This window comes from Onthophagus taurus, chromosome 11 (genome assembly GCF_036711975.1).
Source record: "Onthophagus taurus isolate NC chromosome 11, IU_Otau_3.0, whole genome shotgun sequence".
Lineage (NCBI taxonomy): Eukaryota > Metazoa > Arthropoda > Insecta > Coleoptera > Scarabaeidae > Onthophagus > Onthophagus taurus.
In genome coordinates this window covers 23801405-23810318 of record NC_091976.1, presented here as the reverse complement: position 1 = coordinate 23810318, position 8914 = coordinate 23801405, and the positions used below count along the sequence as shown (strand labels likewise).

Genomic DNA, 8914 nt, shown 5'->3' with positions numbered 1-8914 from the left:
AAACCACCCTATCGGTCAAGTGGAAAATAAATGTTAAGAAGAACAAAGAATTGTTACGGATCGAATAATGTCATTTTAACAATCGAATCAATCTTCAAGTAAATTCTTGGTTTGTTATGTAAATTAAATTTATGTTAATTGGTTTTAGTCATTGGAAATAATGACCTAAAATAAGTTACGGATCGATGAATTGTTTTTTGTTAGGACTGCTATATGAGGTCGAAGAAAACAAAGTTAATGAAGGAAACGATCTGCACACAAAAGTTCGTTGAAACAGATAAGAATTTTCGCACAGAAACTTTCCTACCGGAAAATAAATGCAGCGCGATTTGAATCCTTGTGGGACAGGAAATGCAATTTTCCTCCCGACCGACAGTTCGTACACCTGTTAAAACAAACGCCTCATGAATATGTATCTTTTTCGGTCATTCACAAGTTGTTTCAAAACTGAAAACATAATCGCATGCAATTGGAACGATTTATCCTTGTTAAAGATAATTGTTGAAGTCGATTTAACAAAAAAGGTCGATTTTTTTGTGTAGTAAGAATCTTCTTCCATAAATAAAGTTTGTGTAAGTAAAGAACAGAACTCAGATGGCTGGAAGTGCACTTTTAAACATCCGGCGTAACCCAACACCTTATCTCGTTGTACTAAGGAAGGAGGGACAGACAGGTGCATCGCCCCGACCATCGTCATCGAACGAGAAAAAAAAACTATGGATGAAACAAGAGGGTCCCCCAAAAAAGAGCGGGCTCAGCATCCATCCCTCCACGTGTCCCTAACGTCTGGAAACAGCCCGTGCCACAAACGAAAGATTTATGATTTTATTCCAAACCCATGTGCACACCAGAGAAAATTTCACTTTTTGCACTATTCTAAATTAACATTTAACATTCATTACCTTTTTTGTTAACATATACATCAATTTCCTATTTAAGACTCTAGTTAAAAACTCATAAAAATCATCTTTTATCGTTCGGATGTAACGGTGTAACCTGATATTGTAACCCAATCGCCTACGCACAGTTTCAAACTTGGGCTGTTTCCTGCTAACAGGGACCCGAAAGCAGGAAATCGACTACGTCTTCCTGTCTTGAAAAATAAAGTAAACACGTCTACGTGTACACACATCCATAATGATTAACGGTGTCGATGGCTTCGAAACGATGAGACATTTTTAGATTTACGAACAAAGAGACCCGACGCAGCGCAACGCAACACTTTTCGACGTGTTTGTGCGTGTCGAAACCTGCGAGATAACCGCGTTCGTGTACATTTGTTAGTCACTCGCGGTTTGAGTAACAAAAACTTTTTTATCGAATCGATTACACGCATTCCGCGCCCAGTACAAAAAGTAATTTTTTATTGTTTCTTCTTTATAAAAATATAAAATAAAATAGGCGCCGTTTTACAGGGGACGAACGACATGTGGTAAGCGTTGCTGTAATAAACCGCGTGTTGTGTACTGTGTGTGGGAAACAACGACGTCCTTCGCAAGGATATAAAATGTTGGTTATGCTGAGAATGGTGAGAAATTAAGAAGCTGAGTTCCCGCCAAAAATCCAATGATCATCTGGCGCAAATTCGGATACACCTCAGAGCGTCGTAGTCGGCGGAGCAGCTGCTGTTAAATTCTTGAGTCGTCCAATCGAATGGAACATCTGTTTCTGGTAGAGGCCGAAAAGGTTACCTTGTGAATTTTTAACCAGGTACGAAGGGTAGTAAAGATTGTAAAGTTAGAAAATGAGATGGTATAAAATTTTTTGTTAAATCACCTTAATTAATAACATTTTTAAAGAATGTTATATGTAGAGGTTCTTTATCAAAATTCAAACATAAAAAATTATAACCTCCATAACTTCCTCCAGGATGTATACAGCTTATATGTATACATTTTAGATAGTGGGTTCATTATTTTACAAAATAGGAAGTCTTTCATTTCAAATAGCTCATCATATAAAAAAAGGTTTTAGCGTTTGTATGATATGTTGCACTAAAAAAATATTTAACAAATCTTGCATTTATTGCTTTCTTTATTTGTGGTGAAATCAGCTGATTGCGTGAATTTTCTCTTATTTTATTTGATTTAGAATATGATTAATCACACAAAACATAGTTTGTGTGATTAAACTAAACTCTTCCTGTTTTGCTTTTACTTGTAGTAACTTGCTTCTGACCATGACATTTTTCTGAAATTTTGCTTCAAACTATAGCTTTGTTCGTTGGGACTGCACTACTTGCACCAAGCAGTTTAGTGCAGATGTTGTGTGTTCGTTGGGCCATGCACAGTGTAATTTCGTGCAGCCAGTGCAAGTTAGTGCAGATTTTGTTGCACCTTCTTTCGATTAAGTTCAATAAGTGCAGTGTAATTCAGTGTAACTAAAATGGCGGAATATTTGGAAGAGGCAGTAGAAAATCGACAAGATAGTAGATAGATAAATGGACAACACACTATAAATAAGATATTAATTTGTTTCTTTTTTTAGGGCTATTATAAATTATTAGGCAAAGGAAGAATTCCAAATCAACCCGTCATTGTTAATTCCAAATTCTTCTCGAAATCAGCAGAAGATAAAATTAAAGCTGTTGGTGGAGCTTGTCTATTAACAGCTTAAGTTGTAATAAACTCATTAGAAAACGAAAAAATTATTATATAGTTATATTTTTTTTGACATTAACATAACCTCAACATATTATACACTTTTTTTGATAAAAATCTGTTCGTTGCAACCATGGTTTACACACTTTTCTGACTTGCACTCAGTTGACAAGACATTGCACTTACTTACACTTAATTGCACTATGACGTCATATTAGTGCCATGCCCAACGAACAAAGCTTATGACATTTTGTTTCTATTTTAGTTTCTGCCTGTGATATTTTACTTCTATTTATAATATCTTCTTCTGCACACGTTTATAACATAATTTCTGTTTAATATTTTGCTTCTAACTCAAATATTTCGACTTTGAACACGATTATTTGCTTCAACTTATGACAGTTAACTTTTGCGCTTTCACGTTTGGTATTTTGCTTCGATAATATTCTTTTAAATGCAATAATTTGCTTCTACGCATGATATTTTCTTCTGCATATATTTATGCTATTGTTTCTGCATGAATATTATACTTCAAGTTGTGATATTATGCTTTTGACTACGATATTTTGCTTCTGCCTGTTATAATTTGCTTTTGACTATGATTTTTTTCTGCACATCTTCGGTATGGTATGGTTTCTGTGCATAAAATTTTGAATTTGCTTCTCATAATTTGCTTCTGCCTATGATATTTTACTTCTAGTTGTAATAATATGCTTCTGACCACGGTATTTTCTTCTGTATATGTTTATGATATTGTTTCTACATCTACATTACATTACATAACATAGACTACATACCGGGTAGGCGAACCAACCAATCTACTACCTATTTAATTACCAAGGATCTATTATACCCCGATAGATATCGTTATCAAATTTCACCGTGCAGTCAGTCAATGCTCTTAACGAACACTAATATCTTGCTCGGTGAAAGGTCATTCAGATTCTTTGAGGAGATAAATTAACGGCAGGGCAGTGGCATAAAACATGCTAAACCGTATTTGCTTCCTCCGCGCATAGTCAGCATTCAACATCGTTGGCTAAACCCAACAAGTTGAGATGTGCTTTTAATCGGCAGTGCCCAATAAAGACACCCATTAGAACTTTTATGCTGCTACGAGCAAGTCCTAAAATATTCCCGGGATTGACAGTGGCGATGTTAATAAACACCTTAGCATGTCTCATTCCAGGAGAACTGGTCCACAGTAGGCGAAGTCTCTCTTCAGCCCACAGTTCAATCCTATGTTTGGCCATCGCAAATGATACACCAACTGTTGTTTCCGGCCCCACAAACGCTTTAGCGCTGCCCTCTCGTGCTAGCTCATCTTCCGCTTCATTGTCAGCAACCCCAGAATGACCCACGACCCAGATCAGAGAAACTCTGTTATCACAACTCAGTCACTGCAGCGCCTGAAGAGCGGCTTCACTGTCTGAGAAAATTCGTACTATCATGTTCTTCACCTCTCCCTCAAGAAGGATTTCTACATCTAATAATGTGCTTCTAGTTCTGATAATATGCTTTTGACTATGATAATTTGCTTCCACTTATAATAATTTGCTTATAAGTGAGATATTTTGTCTGCACACGTTCAGGATGTTGATCTGCATCTATTTTAAATCTGATGATCATAATTTGGTTCTGTCTCTTACTTCTAGTACTAACAGTTCTAACAATGATATTTTGCTTCTACTTCTCGTAATTTGCTTCTGACCATGGTAGTTTCTTCTGCACATGTTTGTGATATTGTTTCTGCATCAAATATTATTTTTCTAGTTCTGATAATATGCTTTTGATTACGATAATTTGCTTCCGCTTATGATAACTTGCTTCTGCCTGTGACATCTTTTTGCACACGTTCAGGATATTGTATCTGTATCGTTTTTGCATCTGATTCTTATAATTTGGTTCTGCCTACAATATTTTATTTCTAATATTGATATATTTTGTTTCAACTTTTGATAATTTGCTTAATATCATGGTAATTTGCTTTTGATATTGATATTTTCTTCTATACATGTTTATGATATTATTTCTATGTCTAAAATTTTGAATATATTTCTCATAATTTAGTTCAACCTAAAATATTTTACTTCTAGTTGTGATAATTTGCTTCTGGCTATGATACCTAGCTTCTGTATATGACAATTTTTTTCTGATTATGCTATTTTACTGCTGACAGTGCTATTTAGTTTCTGCTTATGGTATTTTGCTTCTCTGTATGATATTTTCATCAGTTAATTTTTATGATATAGTGTCTCCTTCTATTATTCTGCTTCTACTTCTAGTAATTTTATTCTGTCTGCGATAATTTGTTTCTGATTATGATAATTTTTTTCTAACAATTATATTTACATTTAAGATATGATAATATCTTTGCATATATTTAGAATATTGCTTCTGCATCTGATACTTTACTTTTACCTATAATATTATGCTTTTGGCAATGATAATTTGCTTCTCCCAATTATAATAATCTCCTTCCGACGATGATATTCTCTTTTTGCACTTGTTATCTCTTCTACACATACTGATATTATGCTTCCAATTATGATAATTTGCTTCTAACAGTGATATTTTTTTTTGCACACGTTCAGAATATTGCATCTGCCCAACGATATTTTAGTTACTGTCTACCACGATCGTTTTCTTTTGACATTAATGTTTTCTATTGCTTCTGCATCTACAATTTGCCGCTAATTGAATTTTGTTCTTAAATATAATATTTTGCTCTACGCATAACATTTTGCTTTTTCTTGTTACAATTAGTATCTATACAAGATATTTTTTCTGCCTTAAAATAATTGCGACTTTTTCATCTGCGTATCATTTTTGCATTTTACATTGTCATAATTTCTTCTGACCATAACATTTTCTTTTTGCGTTTAACTTCCTATCGTAAAACTGATTAAAAGAGTTAAGCTTAAGTATGGAAACTTTGGTAAATTTTAAGTTGGGTAGCTCTTTTGCTTAAACCAACTATTGCAGAACCACCAGATTAAAGACTTACAATACAAGTAATAATAAAACAATAAATCAACTAGAATGTCCTAGAAAATATTACCTTCCGGGATGTGGATGTTCTTAATTTTGAAAAAACAAACAGGAAGTTTTAATACAAATCTCGTTATCACATAAAATTTTTAAAACTTTGAAAATCTCAAAAAAGACAATAAATCACCTAAATATTTTCGTTCAGGATGTACACACCTTTAAGGGTGCGGATACTTTTGAGTCCATTTTCGAGAGAATAAACAGGATGTCCTTCCTTAAAAGCATCACACCGTATCATTATCTTCGTCCAATAAGTAACTCATCAAAAAAAGAATTAAAACATTCACTTTGATTATATTTATGTGATATATGCAAAGTGATTTATTTAAACGACTCTCTACAGTTAAAGAAAATTAATTAACCTTGACAATCTGAGAATTCTTAACCAGGTGCATTCCCATCGTAAGCAAAAATTTCTGCACAACGAGATTTGCTTTCTGCGTACGGAACAAACACCGGAAGCCCATCGCAATTAAGGCCTCTAATAATAACGGCGACGGCGGAACAATGTGGTGGGGCGACTGAAACAGTTCAGTGTATAAACCATTTTGGATCTCATTCAATTGTTCGTTTCGCGTGTTTCCGAACCACTTTTTGTTTAAATTTAAAAAGGATGTTCTGCTCCAACAGACTTTGATGGATAACACCAACGAAACCATGATAATCATTGAGGATGGTAAAAATGTAGGAAGGTAGGAAGGCAGGAAGGTATGTAGATTTTTTTATAAAACCTTTATACCAACTCGAAGGAATTCACTTTAAAATCGGTTTCCCTTTCACATCCCACCGTATCCGAGACTAAAATAGACCGACAACCATTCCTTCAACTCTACCTAGTTGGAGAGCTCGCCTCTTTGCTTGTAGGCTTGTAGTATTAGGTAGTAGTGGTTGTAAAGTTAAACATCTGCGAACGTGCACGGAAATTGGCTTTAATTAAATAAATTATTTCCCGTAGGTAAGTTTAATCTCTACGTTCTTGTTGTAATAATCGGCGACGTGCGGTCTACTCGAAATGAGTAATAAATTAACAAAACAAACGTTTGAGTACGACTTTGTATTATTATAGTCGCAAAACGGAGTGCGCACGCAATACGATTTTCTAATCAATACGAACCGAGTCCCCAACGTATGTAGTACTGCTGCAAGTGCCTTAGACGAACGGTCAAGTGCAGTTGGTACCGCTATCTCTCAAGATTCCTTTTACTTTAGGTAGGTTATACAAGAAAATTGTATTTAAAACCATAAATATCAACATTTTATTTAAACTAATTAATTGTATTAATTGAAATGATTAATTTCGGAACCAATTGCATTTACTGTATCTTATCAATACATTTTTCTTATCTTATCAAAAAATTTAACTAATGAACAGTATTTAATCTAAAAACATCGAAAGGTGAAGTGTTTTTGATTTTTAGTATCTCAAGATTAAAATCTTTTGGGTACTAAAATTTTATTTTTAAGTTGGTATACTTTGAACATTAAAATTTGACTTAAAAAAATGTGAATTATTTTCAAAATCGAATTTTCAGACAAAAATGCCGGCTCCTAACGAATCGGTCCCACAAAAACCGGCAGTATGCAGAAGACTCTTTCAAAACGACGAAAACGATGAAAATGACGAAATTCCCATTGAATATCTTCCAACGAGGAGTGAAGATGCTAAAGAAAAATGGAATTTTGATTTTGAAAACGATCGGCCTTTAGAGGGCGATTGGGAATGGACCCCAGTCAATAATTCCGAAGGAGCTAGAAATCAAACGAACGGAAATGGAAAAGAAAATGATGTGCAATAATTTTTTATTTATTTATTTATGGATGTTTTTTTTTCTTTTTAAATTAACCTAGTCTATGAGTGATCAAAAAATCCTATACTAATGATAATTTATTTTTATTAAATCGTACTTATATACGAGTATATTTATTTATATTAACTTATTTATTATTCTCGCTAATCGGAGTAATTATTATTATTATTACACTATGTTATTTTGATTTAATTTATTATAAAACCGTAGATTAATTTCTTTTTATAAAATTAATCTCGAACACGGCTACGAAACCAAATACAAAATTTGTAAATATTGGCATCTTTTTATAATGAGATAATAAAAATTTTTTATATAAACATTTTTTCCTCTCACCTTACATTCCTTATCCGACTCATTGTTTTCGCATTACAATCAGCTATTTTGAAATTTTTAAACCCAACAGGGTATCAATGGAAGTAATTAGACACTTTTGCGATAACATTTTATCAAAGAAAAACAATTTTATAAAGAATTTTATTAAAAAATTTACTTTTAATCAAAGAGAAATTAGGCAACAAATTATACTGTTAATTTGGTTGCCTATACAGTTTTATTTATAATAATTCCAATTTGATTAATTTGATTATTATACATTAACCCTTTGTGTCCCAAGAAGTCAAAAATTTTGAAACTTTGTGACAGAATTAAAACGCTATCAAAATGCACTCAGTAAAGGCCTTTGGAATCAATTTGAGAGTACCGTCAAGCATTAAAATATATTTTAGTGATGTTGCAGTATACAAAAACTTTTATTGCTAATATAAAAATAATATTTTTTTTTTAAACTAACATTTTCGCATAATCTAACCGTCAAAAAAGATGCTAACTCCAAAATTCCTGGAAGCCGTGTTTATTGAAATTAAGAAATGAAACTTATTTTAAATTGAAGCTTAAAGCATTCTGTTTAAATGGATATATAATAATTGTTGGGTTGGATTGGAAAAATATTGAGAAAAAAAATGTTGAAACAAAACTTACATTTTTGTATAACCTAAAAGTGTTAAAAAAGCTGATAAATTAAAAATTCCTGGAAGCCGTATTTATTGAAATTAAGGAATGAGACTTATTCTGAATTAAAGCTCAAAGCTTTATCTTTAAAATGATGTATAATAATTGTAGGGTTGGATTGGAAAAATATTGAGAAAAAAAATGTTGAAACGAAACTTACATTTTCCTATAACCTAAAAGTGTCAAAAAAGATGCTAATTTAAAAATTCCTGGAAGCCGTATTTATAGAAATTAAGGAATGAAACTAATTTTAAATTAAAGCTCAAAGCTTTCTCTTTAAAATGATGTATAATAATTGTTGGGTTGGATTGGAAAAATATTGAGAAAAAAAATGTTGAAACAAAGCTTACATTTTCGTATAACCTAAAAGTGTCAAAAAAGATGCTAATTTAAAAATTCCTGGAAGCCGTATTTATTGAAATTAAGGAATGGGACTTGTTCTAA

At 32.6% G+C, this 8914-nt stretch overlaps 1 long non-coding RNA gene across 2 annotated transcripts; it reads left to right on the top strand.

The window, feature by feature from the left end:
• The first annotated feature begins 237 nt into the window (after window positions 1–237).
• On the top strand, window positions 238–6860 carry LOC111415717 (uncharacterized). Of its 2 annotated transcripts, none has more exons than XR_011641866.1 (4): window positions 238–1355; window positions 1416–1710; window positions 5797–6359; window positions 6607–6711. It is a non-coding gene; the product is annotated as an uncharacterized lncRNA (long non-coding RNA). The 2 variants fall into 2 exon arrangements; XR_011641865.1 differs by lacking the exon at window positions 6607–6711 and adding an exon at window positions 6718–6860 and having other exon boundaries at window positions 240–1355.
• The last annotated feature ends 2054 nt before the right edge of the window (window positions 6861–8914 follow it).